This window comes from Diachasma alloeum, unplaced genomic scaffold (genome assembly GCF_001412515.2).
Source record: "Diachasma alloeum isolate Michigan unplaced genomic scaffold, Dall2.0 Dall_scaffold_78908, whole genome shotgun sequence".
Lineage (NCBI taxonomy): Eukaryota > Metazoa > Arthropoda > Insecta > Hymenoptera > Braconidae > Diachasma > Diachasma alloeum.
Genome location: NW_021683643.1, coordinates 3,631,362 through 3,655,487, shown reverse-complemented (window position 1 = coordinate 3,655,487; position 24,126 = coordinate 3,631,362). Strand labels below are relative to the sequence as shown.

Sequence of the window (24,126 nt, the reverse complement as noted above, 5' to 3'; positions counted from 1 at the left end):
ATGACCTGAATTCCCCCTTGAACACCTATCATGAGTAGGAGTACCAGGATGAAGTTAGGGTGTATTTACATTCAGAAAGACCCCCTGGTTTCCGCCTGAACGTGCGAGTTATTTCCAAATTCCGAGGGTTCAGGAGGAAAACAGGAGGTGTGTTAAATCTATTTATCTCCTGCACCCCCTAAAATGTTTTCCACTCCATCCCTCCTGGAAAGAACCTACAAACCCTTTCGAGGTATTTTTTAATATTTTTAATTATTAACATGAGAAGTACGGGTGAAAATTAAGGTCATACTCAAGGGTCATATATAAGGGTCAAAAATAACGGTCAGAAACGACAGTCAAAAATAAGGGTGGGAATTTCAGTAATTTCCACCGCAAACAGAAACGAACAAAATAGTGAACTACTCAATCATCCTGGCTATCAGGGTTAATTCAGGGGATTTATGATTCCTTTTCATTCGACAGGAGGAGAAGGGGGAAAAAAGTATCAGTTGAGAAGGGTTTTTACGCCTTTAGGATGAGGCAGGATCATAAGGAGTTATTCAGGATGTATAGGATGAAAAAAGGAGGAAAAAATATCTGAAGGAGGTAATAGGGGGGAATAAGGTCCAGATATTCGACTCGGGTGGTCAAGTTTTCCCCTCAATTGAGACTTTCTCTCGGCCTTCGGTGACTGCGATACAGGGAGTTGGGGATAGAAAAAAAACGAATCGTAAAAACCCAAATTTTATACTTATTGACAACTTACTTACAACTCTCTGTAATTTTTTCAAAAATTTTCCAAGCATCCGTGGTGCAAATAAGTACATCCGGAGAAATTTGAAAAAGAAATTGGTTCTGGATTTAAGAATTTTTTTCCCACAGAATAGGTAGGGGTTTGATGCTAAATTATACAGATTTTTCTGCTGAAATGGCGTAACGAGTTTCTTATTGTCAATATTGTTACGTATGTGCCTTTTTCCTCCCTCTCAATCAACTTTATGTACGATCGTCTTTTTCTTTCTTGTTATTCTTTAATCTTCCTTTCTAGTCCGCAGACGCGTCACTCCTTTTTGTATCTCTTTTTTGCCCCAAAATCGATAATAAACAGTTATTTATTACTCGCTTCGCTCGCCAACTCCGGGGGGCTTCACCCCCTGCTCGCTTCGCTCACCAACCCCGGGGGGCTTTGCCCCCCCGCTCGCTTCGCTCTCCCCCCCCCCCAATTTTCTGGGTATGTAGGTGTTCATATTATAGAGAAAAAAAATTGATAGAATGATTTACCTCCTTTGAAAAATTCAGATTTTTATTATTTACAAAATGCTCCAGCCAACGCCTTTTGTAGTGAGACTCAACCATTCATTTTTCCATTTATTTACATAAAAAAGTATGAGGTATACTCTTATTATTATTTTTTAAGGATTTGACCTCATATGCCCCCTACATAATCCCCATATGAACTTATACTGATATGAACATGTTAGAGAGATAGAGACAGTTCTTTTGCAGTGGCATAATCAGGGTCACAATCGGGGGTGTCTCCTCAATTTTTAAACCTTCTTATTTTTTTTATTATACAGAGAGATTAAATGTACCCATTTTTTACAACATAATACCTTTTGGAACTAGGAGTTCCGTGAAATCAGTGACTCGGTTCTAAAAACTAGAAGTTGTTTTTTCTGTAAGTACACTGATAGAACGGTTTCGTCGAATCAAACGAAACTTTTTAACAATTACCACGATTCGTTAACTATTAATGAATTGCGGTAACAGTTAAGAAGCCTTGTTTGGTGCACCTAAATCGTTCCACCTTTTCTATCAATGTACCGTTATAGTTTTTCAAATTCTCCATGGAAAATGTCCTCTAATATTATCCACAAAACCCCATATATGCAAAATAATCACCAGAATAAACTGTAAATTTATTTAACACTGATCTTACTGTGTTTCATAATTCCACTCCGAAATTGATGGTTCTCAAACATGCGTTTCAGATTATTTACCCAGCATTAAATTCCATGCTGCGGTAATGAGGAAAACAAGGTTACAATGGCTGTGCTACCGCTACAAATCGTAACATTTCGAGTGAGGCGCAGAGACTATACGTTGAATGAACCGTAACTGAGGGGTTTAAAGCGGTAGTTTGGGAATGAGGTTTCACATATTGCAATACTGGGTAACGGAAACCTTGGAATACTGGGTATGTGTATCGTTAGTATTTAGTGTTTAGTTAACATTTGGGGATGGAGAAGCCACCAGTGTTTGTAATTGGTACGGTTTAGGAGCGACGAGAGCGATTGTGTACCTCACAGATTTCGCCTCTTCTGGTTCTACGGATTTCCGGTTCCTCTTTCGCTTTAGTCGGTGGGCGGGGGACTGCGGAGTTTTGGAAATTGTATTCAAGAAGCGGGGAAGTTTTGAGAGGAGATTTGGGGGGAGGGTGGCCAGATGGCGCGCACCTCGGTCGTTACTGCAATTAGATATTCGACTTGGGCTGATGTGCGAATAATAACAGAGATTGGCTCGTTGGTAATTGTGTACAGATTTGTTTTCATTCAATTTTTGCTTTATTTGGGTCTACTTTATCTTAGTTTCAGCTTTTTTTAACGACTTCAGTTAAATTATATGTATAGGGGAGGGTCGGGCAAAATGGGGCGTGTTGAAATGTTTTCCAATTGTCAATATCTGGTGGCAGGACTATTTAACACTATGCAAATTCAACACAACACATAGCCTATTGAACACAAATTTTTTCATCACAGTCAATTCAACACATTGTTAAGTCAACATATAGTGGATTGAACACATTGTTTTGTCAACACATAGTTTCTATTTACTATACGAATTTTGTAGTGATTAATCTACATATGATTTTTTTATGAAGAATACAATACTCATTGATTATGTATTGAGTGAATGTATTGTTGAATTCATGTTGTGAGGAATTTGTTCTGTGTTGCATTGTTGCGTGTTGAGTTGGGCTTGTTTTGAGTTGTAGCCTGTTTAATTTATGTGTTGAATTTGTTTTGTGTTAAATAGTCATGGAACCCAATATCTTCATACATTATAATGTGGGCTTTGATTTTCGTCCATGAATTGTCAGTCGAGACACAAAGACGTACGATTTTAATTTTTATGAATTGAAATCTAATCTGAATTGAAATATAATTGAATTTTAATATTTTTTTCTTTCTCTTTCTGCCAACTTGGTACCGCAGCCCTCAAAGTTAGAGTTCAGAGAGAATAAAAATTACGGAAATGTGAACAGAAATCCGTTGACATACGCGTATCCTTTTTTAATATCATTTCATTTACGAACATAATTACATTATTGGAAAGTTCACGGGCAATTTATATAATGTAACTGAGAATAATTTTCGTATAGATATGGTAGCTGGTGCATGTACCGCCCATCTAAGGGAAATGAGTTTTTTTCCAGCCTCGCACTTTACAAGGAGTCATAAACGGTTAGATGGGATCTTCGAGTTGGGTACTTGATGATGTGAAGAGGACAATTTTTTACATTAAACATATTTAATTATGTAATTCAATTGCCATCGGCCAGTGAGCGATGGCATCGGGCTTTGAGGGTAATACCGCTCGGCATGCGTCCAATACCGCCCACCTTGTTTTGATAATATTTTTGAGCAATGCAGACCAACTATTATAATTTTTTCCATTTTCATCCTTCGTTTCCATTCTTTAGGTCCATTTTGAGAAAGATTTCACGTGAATAATAATAAATTATCTGGAATTTACCCGATGTTCCAGTGGCCACCAACTACCTCAAACAATCGAGCTGTCACTCGATCGCCCTCTAGCTGCAGCATCTAGCAGCCCTTTAGAAACCTTGGGCGGCTTTACCCGCAACCTCTGGGCGGAATTACCCACAAACGCGGAGGCTGATAAAATAACCAAAAATAACTGATGAAGATATTTTTCGCAATGGACGTGGAAATGTATAACGAATATATACTTAGCACTCCATTCAATTATGGACCAACTGAAAATTTGGAAAAATCTCAAATTCTGGGGTCGAAATATTTTAAGAATTCGGTAGGAAATTATTTGAATTTTTTTTAACTCTACCGCGTATCTCAATTTAGTGACTGGTTCCGCCACGGTATGGTTATTCATGGAGTTCCCTTAAAATAAGGTATTTGCATAATTTTTTATTTTCTCTTTCTGTCACTGCGATATTCTTGTAGAAGCTACTTATGTTCTTCGAAGATAAAAATTGTACGGAAACCAACAAATTGTCGATAATAAAACGCTGCTTTTCTAACGTATACCAATGGATGCAAGCACGTTTAGGTTAGATAAGGGATTGTGTGAGTCTGACGCACACTGATAGAATGATTCATTTATTCCAAACGAGATTCGTTAACTATTAGCGAATGGTAGAGTTGAATATGACCAAATGAATATTCGTTAATAGTTAACGAATGGTTCACTTGAATGGCAAAAGTCAAGTCAAACAAGGCTCCTCAAATATACATTCGTTAACTATTAACGAATGAACATTCGGAAGGGCCGAATAGACCTTAACCTCCAACCAAAATTCATTCGTTAACAATAACTAATCCGTTCTATCAGTGCACGAAAATAATATACAAACCCCCTATTTTATCTATCAATTTTCTATAGAGTCACGAAGATTCCGAATACACTGTTAGAAAAAAAAAATGAAATTTCATGGTCAGTTGACTATCAATTTTCAGGACAGTGACACTGAATGTGATTTAGGGGAATAAAAATCATGAAATTTCAGGTTTCACTAAAATTCAGTAAAATTCCAGAATTTTAAGCGGCATAACGACGAGAATTCCTTAATTTATTTGAATTTCCAATCTAATATAAATTTTCAGTGAAATCTGAAATTTCATGATTTCCCCCCCCCCCTAAATCGCATTCAGTGTCAGTCCTGAAAATTCAAGAATATATTTATCAGAATTTTCTGGTTTTCTATTCATTTTCAGGGAAAAATGGAACGGAATTTTCCAGTGTTGTTTCATTTTCCCCACGAAATTCTGAATTGTCAATGACAAGATTTCCTGAAATTTTACTGCAACTTGAGCACGATAAAAGTCTCCGGAATTTGGCACGGAAAATTCCGACGAAAATTTTTAACAGTGTACCTACGTTCATTCACTGTCAAAAAATACTGAAATTACATATCGCTGCATGTCAATCCCATCTACAAATACTTTAACACCTCGCGAAAATCATCCTGAATATTATAAATAAAAATATTCAATCCCAGCTCTTTCCCCATCCTGGTTTATCGGATTCATTATTTTCATTATTTTTCTTGTAATATACGTATTTAAAAAACTAAAGATTAGAACGTACATTTTATCTTATCACCAATTCAATGTCCTCTGGAATGACCCTCTTTGGTCCAGACTAGTGCCTGTAACATTATATCGCAACTCCTTTAGCACACAACCATGGGATTTTGTATTCAGGAGAGCGAGGTCCCACTTATTTGGAGATCAGTGCCTTCTCGGTTGAGAGGCACGTTCCGGGCGCGGTCCGGGCACTCTCTTCACGACGGCGACCCCCTCCTCAAACTCCCCACCGTATATTTCAGTTTTAAACAACAAAAAAATGGTAATGTACGTTATATACATGCATACACACAGCCCAGTACCAGGGGGAGGAGAGCGCTATCGACGCTGAAAACTCGACGGTAAGAAATAATAAATAAAGCCAACATGGGAACATATTTTACAACTGTGTACCTTTTCAAAGGTACCGTGTGAATGAGCCCAAGAACGAAAATTTTTGCAGAATGATGTCGACTTGCTTTTTTGTTATGAATAGGAGGGCGGTGTGTTCAGTCACTGGAAGATTCGAATGTGGAATATTTGAAGAGGTCCCCTCGATGACCAGAGCGTGAATATCTTTCTGGCGAAAAAAAGGTTATGGGTAGGGTTGATCGGGGGTGAGGTGGGAGGGAGAAGCAAGTACAGTCCCACCGAATCAGCGTCAATCAATGAGCGGGAAGACACGCCATGAGTCTTTCGTATAAGCCGTATCCAAATTCAATTTGACATCGGTCGAATTTTATATGGAATACCAATAGGATTTTTTATTAAGCATACATGTCACTGTGATTTTTTATCCCTGTTATTAGAATGGGAGAAAGTGGAATTAAAATTACTGAATTTTCACTACACGGAGAGAAAAATGCAATAAAAATTACCAGAAAAAAACGTAAAAATTACGTTTCTAGCAAGTACTAACCCAGCTCAACACTGCTTAACTTGGATGTCCGCCGGAGCAACACCTCACCCACCTAACCATTACAGTCGGTAATGGTGAAATATTAAATACTTTTCATACTGACATAGAAATGAATTTGGGACTAAAATTATGGGCATTCTGCATTTCATGTGCAAAAATGTTATTCTAGATTAATCTATTATTTGATGAATTTAAATTCATCACACAACAAAAGCAAAATAAAAAAACCCGGATGAATATAAAAATACGACCTTCTTAGCCCAAGAATTATTACAGTTCAAATGACATAGTGGAATGTTAAAATAATGTCCTCGGAACTATCCAAGAATATGGGCAAAAAAGTTTCTCCGTCTACTGTATCCAAGAAACTAACGGGGGTGTATAAGAATCCGGGGGGCGGTAGGGGGTGGTGAAAACGCAGTGAGAATAAAAATGGGGTGTTTATAAGCGAGTGTCCAATGTATCACAGTATATTTACATATACATTTGCCCCTTCCCCGCTACAGTTATCCCCACTGAAGAGAAAAGGGGAGGGGAAATACGTTGTAAGACCGATGCACACATACAGCTGATGTAATAAAAATTAAATATGATACTTGAGGTCCTCGCTGTGCGTCTTGGGCGCATAAATAAAAAGTTTCTCGCTGAACCAACCCCTCGGTGAATTTCACTTCTTTCAGTAGAGTTATGGATCTCTGTGTCTTTTATGGAGGGTGGACTTGCTGACTATATCGAGAAATACAAATTTTTTGGGTATAAATAAATGGAAAAACAAAAGAATGAAATGAAGAAATTTTTCTGAAGAGAATTAAATAATTAATAATCACCTTTTAGGGGAAGAAAGTCATTATTAATTATTCAATTCTCCTCATATTGAATGCTGTTAGGGAGGAACAATTGAAATATTTCGTTCGTAGATTGAGAAATATCCAACAAAATTTATTATTTGATTTTTTGGCTTCCGAATGGAAATATTGCAATCCTTCAATTTTCATCATTACTCAACACGGAGAGAAATATTCAATAAAAATTACATATCTTTTCCGTAATGCCGGAGCGAAATGTGGTTGTAGGAAATTTTACGGAACTGTCACGGAATTTTTCCGGAGCCTTCCGTAATTTTTATCTGAATCTCCTGTGAAAAATTACGACACCGTCACTTAAATTTTCGGAGGCGATGCCGTAATCGGTGAGTGAATTGTGAGTTCCGTAATTTTTACTGAACATTTCTCTCCGTGAACTTCTCCCAGCCGTAATGGTCATCACAGCAGTCTAAACGAATTTATCAAAAACAAAGAATAATAACAAAACAATTCTCCCTGTGCCAAAGTTTCGAACTCACTAAGAGTTCTTCATCAAGGCAATTTATTTAATTTGAAACCCAATTACAAAAAAAAACAGAATTTAACCTGTCATTTTCTTTTTGTCTTTGCTGTAGAGTCAGCAAGTTAAATTATCACACTGTATCTTAAAACAAAAATAAGATAATGCTAAAAGATACCAACATCATTCAGATTAGCCGTTGACAATACCAACATCCACTCTGTGATATCCTCACTGTCCCCTTGTTTAGGCATAAAATCAATTTCTGCTAAAATTCTGAACATGAATAAATATGTTACGATTTCAAACAAATGAGTTTTACAGTGGCAAATTGATTGTATATAAATTATTTCCAAAAAATCCTCGTAATTTTCAAAAACTGCATTTTTTAAATTATGAATCTTGCTCCAAAAGGAAACTTTCTAATTTTTTTCAGATTTTTGAAATGTTTTCTAACGATTCAATATCGAGATTCAAATTCAGACCTGCAAAGTTTAAATAACGAAGTCATTGTAAGTAGTTCGGAAATTTAGGGCCAAATGGGGCTCAAACGAAAGCTCTGATATTCGACTGCAAAAGTAGAAAAGTATTTCACAGGAAAAAAAATACCAGAGGTACTTGGATATTGTTAATTGATCTGATTAAGTTCTAAACCTCCAGCGATATAGATATCTCTATCCGAATTCTTATTATTTTAATTAGTGTCTACCGTTTTCAACATATGAGTCTTCACAAGACTATAGAGAAGGTAATTCCGCATGAAATGATCAGCTGTATCGCACTCCAAATTTTTACAAGTGAGACAAAGGCTAGGGAACATTTTCTGTATTAGAAGACATTTCTTTTACAAAAGATGTCTCATTACTATTTTTTTTCAATTTTTTTTACTATTCCCTCCAGCAACAAAAATACTCGAATTGCCCAGCTTACTTGAATGTTCAATTAATTGAAAATTGAAGAATACTCTTACCAGAATTTTTCTCATTTCAATGAATTTTCATGGAATAATTGAACTGAAATTCAAAGTTTCCATTAATTTTTTCACAAATTGTGAATTTTCAATTATGAAATTCCTTGAAATTTCAATGAAACTGTTACTCGATGAAAATTTCCAAACAGTGTACCCCAAATTTTAGCTGAAAAATTTGATCAACGTAAGAATAACGTAATTATATTCAATCATTGCCTTCCCCAATAAAAATAATCATTCAAATTTAATAAATTAATTAATAAATCCTCCAAATACTGCACACTCTCCTGCAAAGGGTTAGCGTGTTACTCTGCAGACCCACCGTAGAGTCACAGCAATTTAATGGCAGTTTACAGGGGGTGCGAGTCTGCTTAAGTGCTTGTCAAGGATTAAATCAAGATTAACAGCAAGGCTTTCTCGTTTTCCACCCTGGATATCAACTAACTATACCCGTGTTACTAGAATTTCTGGTAACTACGACCCTTCAGTCATCCAGAGAGAAAATCTTGAGGACTGAATGGCCATCTCAGCGTTGTACCCAGGGCTCTTAACTAAATTAGACCGATCTTAAGACTACGGAGTGCCCCTTCCCCTCCTTCTATCCTATTTAGAGGTGAATGAAGCGGCGAGTGGAGGGAGGCCAGCGAAGTTGACTCATTTGAATATTCCATGGAGGAAAACAACACTTACGTTTTACTTGATATTTTCCTTTTTCAACCAACATCTTTTGTTTGAACCTCAGAGTTTTATTTCAAAATTATGTGTGACACGCGATACTCGTTTATTGCACGTTGTTAACACGTGGCGTGATTGTTATTTAGGTAGATACGTCAACCAATTGTTTGAACAAGTGTTCAGGCGAATGGTGAAACATTTTGTATTGAATAGAAGGTGGTTTTCCTCTGGTTTTTTTTGTTTCGTAGATACTCTCCATAGAATTCTTAGTTTGTTTATTTTTAGAATATCTCTGGATGAGAAATAATTCCGGAAGGAATGTCGAAAGTTTTCATGTTTACTCCGCAAAAACTTTTTTCTTGGAAATTTTTCCCTGAACTATTCTTTTGCTTTCGAATAGAAGCTTTGTAATCGCTCAAATTTGAGTTTCCATTGAATACACTGAGAGAAAAAATTATTCCTGCCAAGTATTGATATTCTCGTCAGAAGACAATATTTTTTCAGAACGAATTTTTCCAGGACAGTCATTTTCAGAGAGTCCAAGTCTATCCTCAAAAATTACAGTGATATTGAACAATCTGATTATTATGCTACATATGACCTAATGTTCTCCGATATCTTCCGGATTTTACAAATTGGCGATTTTCTCAGGTAAAGAAAATTGGAATAATTCCAAATGTTAATAATTATTATTGGAGTTTCTTCGAGGTCATATGCAGAAGAATATTCTTATAGATCACCATAATTCTCACGCGTGGAACTGATTTCAGAGCACCTGGAAATGACTGGCCTGGAGAAATACGTTCCAAAAGAGATATTTTATTCTACTAAGAGTATGAAAAAGATATCACCAATAACATTTTCTTGGAAGGAATAAATTTTTTTCTCAGTGTATGGTCTAAAAAGACAGAATGTGCGATTTTTCAATGGTATCTGCATGTATGTGGTCTTTTTTTTATTCTATGTTATCCCCGGGCTATTTACACGGTCACAACTTGAACGTTTTTTATGGTATAAATTATATGGAAAACAGGACGATATATGCTATCCTTCAACTTTCCGAACCCCTATACGAGGGAAACAATCAAATAACTATCATCATTATTATTGTTTGAATATGAATATACCGGTCGTAATAATGTCTTTTTTCATGATTTTTTTTCTCGAAATTTTTAAAAAGAATCAATTGAATTTCATTAATTTTTTTATTAACAAGGGGGCTACGCCCTCATATGAACCCCCCGATCCTTATTCTGACCCTTGTGACCCTTAATCTGACACTCGTGACCCTCATTATACCCCGCGTGACCCTTAATCTGACCCCTGTGACCTTTAACCTGACCCTCATGACCACTGTTTTGACCTTCGTGACCCTTATTTTGAGCCTTGTGACCCTTAATTGTGGAGTCTTAATTTCGAGTACCAAATTTTCATCAGCAGAAGTTGATTTGGATTGTTTTTTATGATACAGAAAGATGTAGACTTTAATAAGTTCTATTCGTCGACACCAATTAAAATTTAATTTTTCCTACCCTGAACGTTTTGTGCGATGTGAAGGTCAAGATAGTTAAAAATGTGACTCAAGTTAAGTACAATTACTCGAGCGCTGACTATGTGTGACTGAGAATTAGAAGTCTTTTCTCTAATTTTTAGGGGAAACTTTTTCCTTAGTTTCAGAATTTTCTGTTCGCTAGATTTCGTACGACATAGTTTTGAAAATCAACAATTTGCAGTGGAAACTCTACGTTCCTCTTTCTTCATGAGTGTTGCAGAGACACATGCAAATTCATTTGTTGATTCGCATTAAATTTTTGTTTACCTCTCGAAATGAGAAATTACAATTTACATAACATGACCACAAACTCAAAAAATTCCTCACCATACTGAAACTGAGGTTTTCTCACTTGACGAGTTTGTGGCTCGTACAGTTTTCTCGCGTTCGTGCCTCAGCAAAACCGAACAAAACAATTTGCTCCAAAGCAAACACCGGCATCCGGTTTACTTGTGAATAAACAACACATTTATTTTTAGAGGCCGCAACCGCTCGGCCACATAACGTTTGCTCGTCTCGACCAGTCTCCCTACTCCTCCCCTCTTCCGCCATCACTATTTACCGCTGTCGAGCTTAACGACGCTCGAGAGGAGAGAAAAAATATGTGAAAAGAAAAGAAAGAATAAAAGAAAACAGTGATGGATTTGAAAAACTGTAGAGGGAATGAGAATGTAACAACTGGTGACAGTTGAAATTATAAGGATATCGAGAATAATTCCCTCTACTCGTACTTTGAGAATTCGAAGGAGAGGTATTTTCTACTTTCCTATGGAAGATATATTTATTTTGACAGCGGATGCTTGACACGAAACAAAAATATATTCAAATAGTAATGGGAATCAATAACCCATGTAGACGATCAAATTTATTCATAACGATAAAAGCGTAAAGTGTTGAAAACGTAATAAATCGGTGGAGAAAATGCAAATCTTAAATGGTAAAAATAGTGGTGAATCAAATATTGAAAGATTCAATTAACTCCTTGAATGTGAAACTGGTTCATCACAAACTTATCGATTTCACAATAAAATAAGTGGGAAATTGCTCTTGTGTTGCATATAGTATAGTTATTTTTGCTAGTAAATTAGCAATATGCTTCCGAATGGTTATTTTGCACATCTCTTCCTTCCATATGTATAATTAATTGTTTATTTCATTTTATTAAATTGAATGAGATTTCTTTTCAACTAATTTTGTCAGATTTTCAACTTGGTCGAATGTTATCATCATCATTATTCTTATTATCCCTTTCTTCTATACAACCGATTGTCTTTTTACGGTTCTGTCTCTCCCCTCAGCCCTTCAATAAAATGTTGATAGAAACATTTCATTTACACATAATTGAATGAATTTGAAACATCGCATTTGAAGAAACCATCAAAAAGCTCACTTTCAGTGAAATTTCAGTGAAAAAATCAAATCAATCAATACAGCTATCGCAATCATTTTTTAATTTCGACTTGATGGCATTAAAACAAACATTTTAAGCTATGATTGAATTCATTTGACGCTTGATATTCAAAGATATCCCCGGAATTCAGATTTTCAAAAAATTTAAAATTTTTGCAAATCTCTAAATAAATCAAAATAACGATTATTGCTACTGCCTTCATCATCGAACGCGGTCAAAAGGACACCCAACCAAATTTTTTAAGCCATCATTCAATCAATTCAAAACTTTTTTTTAGTTATCATGAGACAGCCGATTTTCGGAAGAATTTGAAAATAAAAAAAAACTAATCGATGAATTCAAATTTAATTAATAGCGATTGATAGGGCTCAACAATACCTACAGTTGGAACGAAAGATTCAATTCCATCCAGTCATTAGCGAACAATTGAAGCAAAAATTTGTTGCATACGTACACACATACACGCACACGTACGGTCGATGTCTGAAAATTGCGTTTTCGAACTTTTGGGGTCATGCTGGTTCTAGAAGCTTCCATTCGGAAGCAAAAGCAAAAATATCTATACTCGATTCAATATTTGCGTCAATTGAATTATCAGTTATCACAGAATTAGAAATTTTTTGGCTGAAATTTCCGGTATACTTCGTGGAAATTTTCATCAAGTAAAAGTTGCACTAAAATTTTGAGTTCACGATTCCATGTGAGAATCAACGGAAACAGCATAGGTATTTCAGTTCAATTATTCGATGACAATTAATACAGGAGCGAGGGTAATTCAAGTAAATATCTTCGTGAATTTTTAATTAATTGAAAATTCAAATAATTTAGTACTGAATATTCTTATTGGAATTGAAAATTCAAATAGTCTGGGGGAATCATCAGCTTCTGGCTGTTAAAAAATGCGGAATTCCATTGAATTTCCAGTGAAATATCAAATCCTACCATTTTTTTCAATTTTGTTCATCAAATTTCAATAGTATTAGAACTTAATGTTGAGGGGTTTTTTCTGTAATTGATAAAACTTTCTATAAACAAGTAGTTTTTATACTTCTTGCTCATGCATCTCCTTAAATAGATAACTTCCAACGAAGCATACATTTAAATTCGTCAATTATTCAAATATCCCAGGAACAAGCGATTCTGGTGGAAAATATTAAAATATATTAATTGAAACAGAGAGCATACCAAGCAAATTATTTCTCATTAAATGTCATTCTCCCCACATTTCGTAATCAAATCATTTATCACTTGTATATAAATTTTCATATAAAATTATTAATTCACGTAATTTTCAACTGCTGTTTTCCATCCATTCATGTTTCTTAATTAAGAATATTCCTTCTTAAATAAATACAATTGACGTCACTAGACTTTCCGACTAGAGGTAACGACAGTGTAAATATACATTTACACTTCCTGTTGTTCAACTCATCTCCACTCATGTTGTCTCGTGCAAAAGAAAAAATACAAAAAACTATGTATACAAAGTGCGAGGGGTTGGCATCGGCGGAGGGGGGGGGGCGGCTTTTATATTGTTTATCGGTACGTTTACGCCTCGCTTTACTTTGGTGCAGCATCTGTAAATCCCGTCGACAAACAACGCACATGTAATCACAGTGTCAGTCGCAGCTGCGTGTGGCCCTGGATTTCCTGCGTTAAAATCCCTTTCCATGGGGTTTCATGGGAAAGAACTATTATCTGGATCGTCGGTGTTTAGTCTTGTAATTGTTTTTTTTATTCCTCTTGCATTCTTGACTTGATATCTGGGGAGTAGTTGAACATTAAAAATTGAGCCATTGGAAATCATACCCACAACGTTTCGTGATTAAAGTTTAAACGCTTAAAAAAAAATTAAAATAATTAAACACTTCTGTTGAAATTTTCCTATTAAATTCTGCAATATTTTTGTTCGAAACTTATATACTTATTTAAATAACAACGCTTCAATTATGTGGAATCAGTAGTGCATTCATTAGAAGTAGATCAGAAATAAATAAACGTCAATCAGAAATAAATAAACAATTTATCTGATTCCAATAGAGAATTATTACGCATCAATAATTTTTTTCCCTTCGCCATCTAAACAATGATTCCATTTTTAATGAATAAAATCTTTATTTGTATGAAAAACGCACTTGTTTTAATTTGTAAAACTATTTATTTAATATGAATAAAAATGTAACTGGAAATTGAACTTAGGTTTTAATGGACGCCTTATCAGGGGTTCTCTGAATAAATTTATTGTTCTATTTAAAAACATAATTTCTTTTTCCGATGGTTCTTACAACTAGAAAATTCTCGTTCTTGAATTAATGATATTTCTGGGTTTAACAGGGATCTACTCTTGTTTCATTTTTTGATGGTAATTAATTGTTTAAAATAACTTCATTATGTATTATAAGACATTTTACATAATACAGGAAGCTCTACTATGTTACATAGTAATTATTGCTATGTCCATAGGAGCTGTTACCATTCAGGAGCTCACTATGTCCCAAATACTGTTAAAAAACTTGACTGAATTTTCCGGAATACGACCTTGAATCCGATCTAATGGGAAAAAATCAATGGAATTTCAAGTTTCTCTGAAAATTTAAGTAAAGTCTCAATTTTTTAGTGGCCAGCAGATGAAAATTCCACAATTTACTTTAATTTTCAAGTGAAAATGAATATTCACTACCAAGTTCCATTGAATTTTCATGGAATTCCTTCAAAATTTTTAGAATTCCAGGAATTTTTGGAGGAATCCCCTGCAAATTGAGGGGAATCTCGAATTCAAGGAGAAATTCCTCTGAATTTTCCTGATTTTTCATTAATTTTCCCGGAATAATGAAACTGAAATTTACAGTTTCCACAGATTTTTCGATGAAACCATGAATTTTCAATGACAAAAATCCTTGACATTTTCATGTCAGTGAAAATGTTACTTATTAGAAATTTCCAAGAACGAAAATTTCAGTGGAAATTTTCCTCATCCAAATGTCAGCCAATAGAATTGCAATATTCGACTGTTATTTCATATAATCAACACGGTATTCAGCTGATAATTTTTGATAACTCAACTGGTAATTTGTCATGTTGACTATATTTGTGGAAAACAAAAGATTCTGTGGTCGAGTGAACCTCTGGTTGAAACTGGCAGATGGATTTTGTCTCATAGTGTAATTCTTTTGGCCGACATTTGGATGGGAAAATTCCCTCCCGAATACTACTCAAGCTTCAAAATTAACCGAGTAATTCCCTCAAGGTTCCCTGCACACAAACGAAGTCGTTAAGTTTTTCCTGAAAAACTTGACTCCTTCCCACGAAAATCCTGATTTCCTGATTCCTGAATTCTTCCTGATTTTTTAACCTGAAAAACTTGACTCCTTCGATTGTTTGCAACGAACCTATCGGGAATTGCTCGATAATTTTGAAGCTCTCGTGGTATTACTTGCGGAAATTTTTTTACAGCGCAATAGCAATGTTCACTATTTTATTTTCTCCGCGTACATACATATCGACACCATCTTAAAATCGCATATTCAGATGTTTTAGACCCTATTTAATTGCCCTAACACAAAAAATAGGAAACTTAAATTTGAACGATTGCAAAGCTTCCATTCAGAAGCAAAAACAAAAATTTTTTAAGACCATTAAAAAATGTCATTTTCCAAGGTCACATATGACGAGAGACCTCTCCCGTACCTTAAAAATCTCGCTACATGAAAAAATATCTCATTCATTTGGCCTCAAAATCACTAATTCTCGCTCCGATTACATAATTCGCACAACAAGATAACATAATTACGTTTTACAACTTGAATGTAGGATTACAAGAACAGAAGATTAAAAACACAAATACGGGACATTAATATTCCCAAATACGAAAGCCTGCAAACATTCCCCTAATTCCGATAAGATAACAATGTATCTGAGGTGTAAGTAAAGTGTCTTACACCCTCGCCGTATTTTATACCCGTCGATGCGAAACCCCTCGAGCTCCCAAGATTTATCGCAAAACTCGATACCGATTCCCAATTATACAACCCCCTTCCCTTAAAAAAGGTTCACCGATGCGTCTCGTTTTACAGAATGAGGTAGAACCATGATATTCTCACACCTCACCGTTCCTGGCGGGAATTTTAAATAGCCCCTGGTGTACGCACAGCAGCTGAGAGTAATCATGTCATGTGAATCTCAACACATCGGAGGATAAAACTGGAATAAAATTGCATTATAAATTTACAATTCACAATTCACTGATCACTACGAGTTAATCTTGGATTATTTACCAAAAATTCGTCATGAAAATTTGCTTAAGGATATTTCGATGCTTCTGTCTGCAATTGCATGTTCTATTATTGTCACAGTGCTAAATTCTCGTCTGCAACATTGATCGAGATATGAAGACTTTGATTATTCATAATAAACACGATGACAATATTCCGAGTCGACGGATTTGGAGGATGAATCGTGGAAAGATGATGAATCAAAGGACTGGATAATCTGCTTACCTAATCAGTCGTGATCAGAGCGATTTGTAATTGCGATTACAGATTCATTTGATTGAAAATGAGCAGAATTTGGTCATTTGTGGTGATGAATTTCTTATCAAAGAATTAATTATCATTTATTTAGGGTTTCGGGGGCTCTATTGTCTATTCATTATTTATCAATCAGGTGATTGCGTGGAAACTAATCTAATCATTGAAATAATGACAAATGTTCTCAATGCAGGGTTGTCATAAAATGTCAAGTCAAGCCGTGGAGAAATTTGACCGGGGGTTCAGCCGCAACTCGGGTAACGCGCTCGAAGCGAGAGCTCAGCCTCTACTTGCGGGCTGACCCGAGTTTACGTCAGCCCCATGCGAGAACAGCACACCCCGTATGTGAGGTTGAGCGGTAGCGCAACGCTCAGAACTCAGTTTCGATTCACGGAGAAAATTATTTGGGGAATTTCATCAACTAGTTGGTGAAATTTAACAACTAATTAATTAAAATTCAGAAAAGATTTTTCAATTTCATTCAATTAATTCTGACTGCCAAACTAGATGGTGAGGGCATATATACATTTGGAAACAAGCCCGCAATCATTTATATCTTGAAAATATATCAATGTCTCCCCTAGAAAATTTAGCAAATGGTTGTCGAATGAACCTGAAAAAACTTTTTCTGAATTTTAAATAAATAGTTGTGAAATTTCACCAACTACTTGATGAAATTCACCAAATAATTTTCTCCGTGTTTAGTCGTGTCATTCCGAGCGAAGGAAAAATCCATGGACACTTTAATTTTTATCGATGAGGAATTATTTCGATGGGGATTATTATCTGCATGGAACGTTCGATTTTCCTCCCCAAATGACTGGAGGAAAGTAGCTTATATCCTCGGAATAGTGATGCGGCGAGACGCTTTACGAGATAAAACTTTGGAGAGATGATCTCGGTCTCAGAGAACATGGAAATCTTTGCTCTCGTCTCAGTCTCGAAATACCCAGTATCGACTCCTCTCGTGATGAATCTGAATCAATTTATCTCATCTCGGTCTCGAGTTTTTCGTATTTTTTAACGTAAAATCTTCGTTTTTGTCTCGGTTTGTTCCGTCTAGGTTTTCTACCTATAAAAAACGCGAAAAACTGAAAACCGAGATGGGATAAATTGACTCGGAGTCTTCACGAGAGGAGTCGATATTGCATATTTCAAGGCTGAGACGAGATAAAAAAATTCCGTGTTCACTGAGACCGGAGCAATCCCTCCAAAGTATTGTCTCGTGATGTCTCACCGCATCACTACCTCGGGATGATATAGCCCACGTTCCTTTATAATTATATTCCGTGTAGTAAAAATGTCAGCCAACATTTCTCTCCATGTAAATATTCCCAACGATTTCGTTTTCATTAATTTTACCCCCAAAGTATACGAAATACTGTTTTGGCTTTGACAATGTAACCAAAATTTCCCGAAAATTAGGTTTTGACGTTTATCAAAAACCACCGAAGCTGTCAGATGCAGGTGCTATGTCAATAGTCCATACATAAATCCTCTTTCAAATTATTTCCGTAATGGTAATTGAATCCATTCGATTGAACATTGAAAGAAAAATGTTGCTCCCTCAATTTCCGTGAATTTATAAGTTGACAAATAACGTGTAATTGCACCGAGTCATTGGATCCACAAAGCAGCAACTAGAAATTTAATATTGTTATTAATACCTCGAAGTGAATCCCACTTGTTTATGCCTCGTGCGTCCACAAGACACAATAACTCACACAAAAGACAGTCACTGGCTATCGTGCATTTACAGGTAGACTTTTGTTTGCTTGTTTTGTTTGTTACTGCGTGAGTTTCTTTTGTGCGCACTTCTACCTACCTCTCACCTCTTCCACAACATACTCACCTCCCTACCCTTTTACCTCATAATTCCAGCGAGTGTTGTGTGTCCAGCTGCAACCGCTGACGCTCGCACATGCAAATGAGAGAGTAGCACAATGCACAAATAGTTTACTTATTTTTCTTTTTTATTCGGTAGGTAACATAAACTTTGGACATTCCGTTGGAAGGAAGGTTTCAATTTGAAAACTCTCGATTTCATTTTTTTCACTGTCATTCAGAACTTGCTCAGATTTTTTACAGTACAAGATCTATGCGCGCGCTCTCGCGCACGCAGATCTATTCATTTGTTGAAATGAAGAAATGGAATTCATTGAATTTCATTTTCTCATGAATACCTCATAAATATTGATAATGAATCAAAGAGAATTCGACTAATGATTGAAGTGAATAGCGAAGTAGAGTAAAAGAATCTATAAAGAATTTTTCATTTTCAATTAATTATCTTCAATTTTTTTAAATAATCAGTCTCCATCAAAAGACAGAATTTATCAATTTCACCGATAATATATATATACATGTGAAATATAGCGTACATATACGCCTCCGTATACACTACATGTGGCTATCCTACTCGCCTTTTCTCTGAGAGGCCACTGCGTCAAATCGGAGGCGACTAGGTACCTCTGGGTTTAACCCAACTTTTTGAAATGGGCGATTCCACAATTCTGGAGTTCAGGACGCCACGCACACCACACACATTTCGCGATGTTAAAACCCAGAGGGATTTAACCCGGAAGGAGTATGTTTTTCGAGCGGGAGACCGAAAAATTTTCAAAAATCGGAGGCGTCTACGTCTGTTTGATGTAGCGGAGGCCAGTTGTAATTGCGTGCAAAATGTATATATATATATATNCACTGAAGAATTTGAAAATGCCGCGTGTTTTTTTTGTGCATAACTTCGTGTCACATATTGACCAATCAGAATTAAGGATTAGCGGTCAGGCAGTTTCGAGATATTTCGATATAAAACAATTGCACGTTTCTTTTATCTTTAGTAAAATAGGATTTTTTCTATATTGCGGGAAACCCGAGAGGAAATTCAAATCAGGATGGAATGAGAGACTGACCAGTACAAAATGATTTTGATCAGTTTTAGATCAGAAATGTAACGCTTGTGTGTAACGCTTACTATCACGTATTTATGACGACACCCAGGACCTTTCTTCAATAGGATGAGCCATTTGTTATTTACTTTCGGATAAATAACTTGAGAAAATATATTTATTAAATTTATAGAGTACTAAGCAATTAATATTTTTCAACACAGTGACCAAGCATATTTTTTGTTACGTCGTTCGTGAGGTGCTTTTTAGCACGCCAGCGTGCGTCGAGCCTGCACGAACTGAGGGACCTCTATTTATTTTTATAAAATACGAACAAATATTATTCCGAAGTTATTATTATGTCTTAAATTTGTATCGAATCTTGATATTTCTCGGCACATAATTCATGTTTTGGATATGTATCTACTATTTTTAACAATCTACTTATTTTTTTGTTATCCATCGAATTTAATTTATTATATAATTTTACGAACAATTTGGGGTAATAAAAATTGAGTTACAAAGAAATTCATTAACTTCGATTTTATAGAAATATAATTTTTTTCTCTGTGTATGAGTCTCAACGAAAATGTCTCAAGAGAATTATTTTCATCTTTGAATAAGGTTCCTTGTTTCTAAAGTCATTGGTGTCTGAGATACTTGTTCAAATAAAGATTATTGTTCAACTACTTTCTTACAATTCCGTACAATACGGTAATCTGATGCGAAAATTATAGACTTTGCAGCCCTTATAAAGTCCAACTAAATTATTGTAGTACTGTAACAAATATTATTGTCATTATTATTGTTTATCAATCACTATTCTATGACAACAATTCATCCAAATAATATCTTATCTAAAAAAATTTTTTCTTTTTCGTTAATAAGAATGATCTTTAACATTTTCACATAACATGACTGGTAGTCGATAGAATATCATATTTAACGAAATGTCAAAAAGCTACTTCACTGTTAGAAAATTACTCCTGAAATTTCGAGCAAAAAGTCTTGAACTTTTTAACAACCACTCATTCATACGAAATTTTTATGTATTTTATTATTGAAAAATCAATTGAATTCGAGAGTATTCAATGGAATTGCAATTTTCAAGTCCACATGATTATGAAAATTATTAAATAATTTGAAAATTCAAGCAACAATTTCACTGAATTTTTAATCCACTGAAAATTCAGTTGGATGTGATGTTCAATTTCCGCAATGAATTTGAAAATTCTAAATGTCATTGAAATATCAGTGATAATTCAGCATGGAAAACTCACACGGAGAGAAATATTCAATAAAAATTACGTATCTTTTCTGTAATTCCGGAGCGAAATGTTGTTATAGGAAATTTTAGGGAACTGTCGTAATTTTAATCTGAATCTCCTGTGAAAAATTACGATACGGTCACTTAAATTTTCTGAGTCAATTCCGTAATCAGTGAGTGAATTGTAAGTTCCGTAATTTTTACTGAACATTTCTCTCCGTGCAATTCATTATTCTGAATTTGCAACCTGAATGAGATTCCATGAACGATTTGATCGTAAATTGAATTCACGTTCACCACATTGAGAATTCAAGTGCAACTGTTGTTTAATTTTTAAAAAAATCCAACCGCGTTGTTACGTTTCATCACTTTTCGCTGATTTTTATACTGTTTCCCTTTAATCCCAAATTAAAAAGTGAAATGACAAACATTTACTGATTTACAATGCACAATCTAATCTACCCTCTAAAAATGTAAATAAAAACAATTTAAATTACCGCCTTAACTAATCTTTAATTTAATTTCCCGGCAATAAATATTTTAAAACGCATGTTTATTCATAAACAATACATAAACATTCATTAAAAGCTGATGCATGCGTGCACTAATGCCCATCTTTTTCCTGTGTACATTACTGTTCGTACGTTATTTACCTTTCAACTGTTTATTTCCAACGGGCAAGTAGAAATACACACACATAAAGAAGGAGAAGGAGTGTATCGATTTGAGACGGTCGGTCGATGGGGCTAACAAATATAAATGGATAAACGGAATCTATTGTTGGACGTTTGCTACGATTTCTCCGTAAACTATTATTTGGGAGTAGAGACGTACGTACTTTGTTGAGAAAGAATAAGGAAAATTTTGCATGAAGTTTTTTTTTCAATATTTCATTGGAGTTATTCAATCGATTGTAAAACTTTTTTAAAAGTTCAGGCGATGGATGAGTCAACGATGGCTTTATAGCTGCTTTAAAGAATCACTGATTGTTGACAATCAAATTTTATATTTACATTGAGAAAAAAAATTATTTTTGTCAAATATCCATTTACTTGAGAGAAATATTTTTTTTCAATACCGTATTTCTCCAGTCGAGTCATTATCAGGAAATCCTTATTAGGTTTCAATTATGACAATTATATTGCTCTAGGAGATGAATATACTTGTTATGACCTGGAGTGAACTCTCATTAATTATCAGCATTGAAAAATTAATCGAAAATTTTCCCTTCACAAACTAAGAAATTTAAGACAAATGAATAATCATCAGACGATTTTATCCAACGTCATGTGCAACATAGTCATCCTCTAGGACAACAGAATTGTCATCATTGAAACCTAATCAGGCTCGCCTAGGAATGACTCGATTGGAGAAATAAATTTTTTTTTAAATAGATACTTCTCTCAAGTAAATGGATATTTGGCAACAATAATTTTTTTCTCAGTGTAGATTTATGAAAACAAAAATGAAGGAAATGGAATGTTTGCGAGATTATTGAACTGTAAAAGTTACTTGGATATTTGTAAACTCACTGTCAGTAATTTTATTTTGAAAACTAAAAACTTTTTTCTGTGCGTAATTTTTGTACGAAATTATATCATAAAGTAACTTGAATATCACATGAAATTTTTACAATGACAAACCAAAAGGGATAAGAATAGGCTTTACAAAATTAGAATCCTTTCTCAAGAGTGAAAAAAAATTCAACGATTCTATTTTTAAAAAAGAACTTCAATAATTCATACGATTGACCTCACTCATTTGAATTCAAAAGAAAATTCTGAAACTGCTGAAACTCTGAAAATAATTCTCTACTGCCGAGTTCAATGGAAACGTATGAAAAAAATACGGCGAGTAGTTTGCAAGAGTAATAATAGAAAATAAGAGTCAGAGGGGAAAAAAACGGTGCAGAGGATGCGTCTGTGAGTGGGTTTGGGGCGAAGACGAAGCGTTCTCATTATACTCCTTGATTTATAATACCCGCTACGGTGGATTTCAGGTTAGAAGTTGAGTTAAAAGAAAAATAAGGCTTATGGGGGTGTATAAAGTCAGGAGTGTGAGGAGTCGAGAGGTAAGACGCTGGAGTGCTCCATGCTCACCCACTCCAGAATGGCCCGAGTCACTGGAATATATTATAAAAAAATGTAGGATGAGGGCATAATCGCCTTGGAACTCGTAAATTTTCGGGTCGGATACGTGGCACAGTTTTTCAGTATTTTCATTCTACTCACACTGTTTAAAAAAATTCTTATTGAAAAGATCATTCTTGTTTCAGCAATATCTAAATTGTACATTATTGTAAACGCCGTCTTGGGCTCAAATTATAAATTGACATTTATCGAAAAATACTAATTTTCATTGACATTATCATCATTTTTTATTTTTTTTAGTGACATTGACACTAATTTCAGAGACATCGTCGCCAATTTTCAGAGTAATATCACTGATTTTTAAGAACACTCAACAAAAAAATGATTTGTGATCAGTTGAAAAAGTACTTCTCTCCAGTACCAAAGGGTTTCTGAGGAAAAGGCAAATTTTGTTCTTCCTCGAAGTCACGAAAGAACTGGATGCAAGTATCATGCATCAAGTACCTGGGTACTGGTGAGAAGTACATCGGTACTTGTCACACTTTTGGTACGCGGAACAAGTAAAAAAAGTACTTATACTGAGTACTTGGCTGGTTCCTTTCAAAAGTACCAACAGAACTCAATATAAGTAGCAATAGTACTCAAATCCAATACTCATAATTTTTTTCAGGAATTCATTCAAGATTACAAATCAACCTGGATACTGGTGAGAAGTACATCGGTTCTTGTCACAAGTCATTTAATTACTCGGGACAAGTAAAAAAAGTACTGAATACCTGGCCGGTTCTTTTCAAAAGTACCAACAGTACTCTATATAAGTAGCAATAATACTCAAATCCAGTACTTATAATTTTTTTTAGAAATTTATTCAAGATTACAAATGAAGATCCAAATCTTGAACCACAAGTGAACACACAGACAAATCTGAAGGTATAGAATACGTGTTTGAAATAGTAATTCACGTATTCAAAAACGTAATTTATTATTTTCTCAAACGGGTGATTTACGCTTTTGAGATAGTAAATTACAGTCAGAATAACATGAATTACGATTCTCAAAACTGGAAGTCAATTCAGTTCTCAACGCACCCATAAAAATCACAATCTACTGATTTTTCCCTACAAAATATTTGCTCCTGAATACTTCTATTTCCAAAAATGCGCAAGAAAGCTCATTTTATCCGTCGATAATAT

At 35.0% G+C, this 24,126-nt stretch overlaps 1 protein-coding gene across 7 annotated transcripts in view; it reads left to right on the top strand.

Annotated features, from left to right (window-relative positions):
• LOC107047916 (forkhead box protein P1) overlaps window positions 1–24,126 on the top strand; it is a 382,431-nt gene that overhangs the window by 137,547 nt on the left and 220,758 nt on the right. For 5 of the 7 annotated variants that reach the window (XM_015270833.1, XM_015270836.1, XM_015270835.1 and 2 more), the window contains exon 1: window positions 21,493–21,673. The exons of the other annotated variants lie outside the window; for them this stretch is intronic. The gene's annotated coding sequence lies outside the window, so the exon portion shown is untranslated. Of the gene's footprint in view, window positions 1–21,492; window positions 21,674–24,126 lie in introns of those variants that run through there. 7 annotated transcript variants of the gene reach the window in all.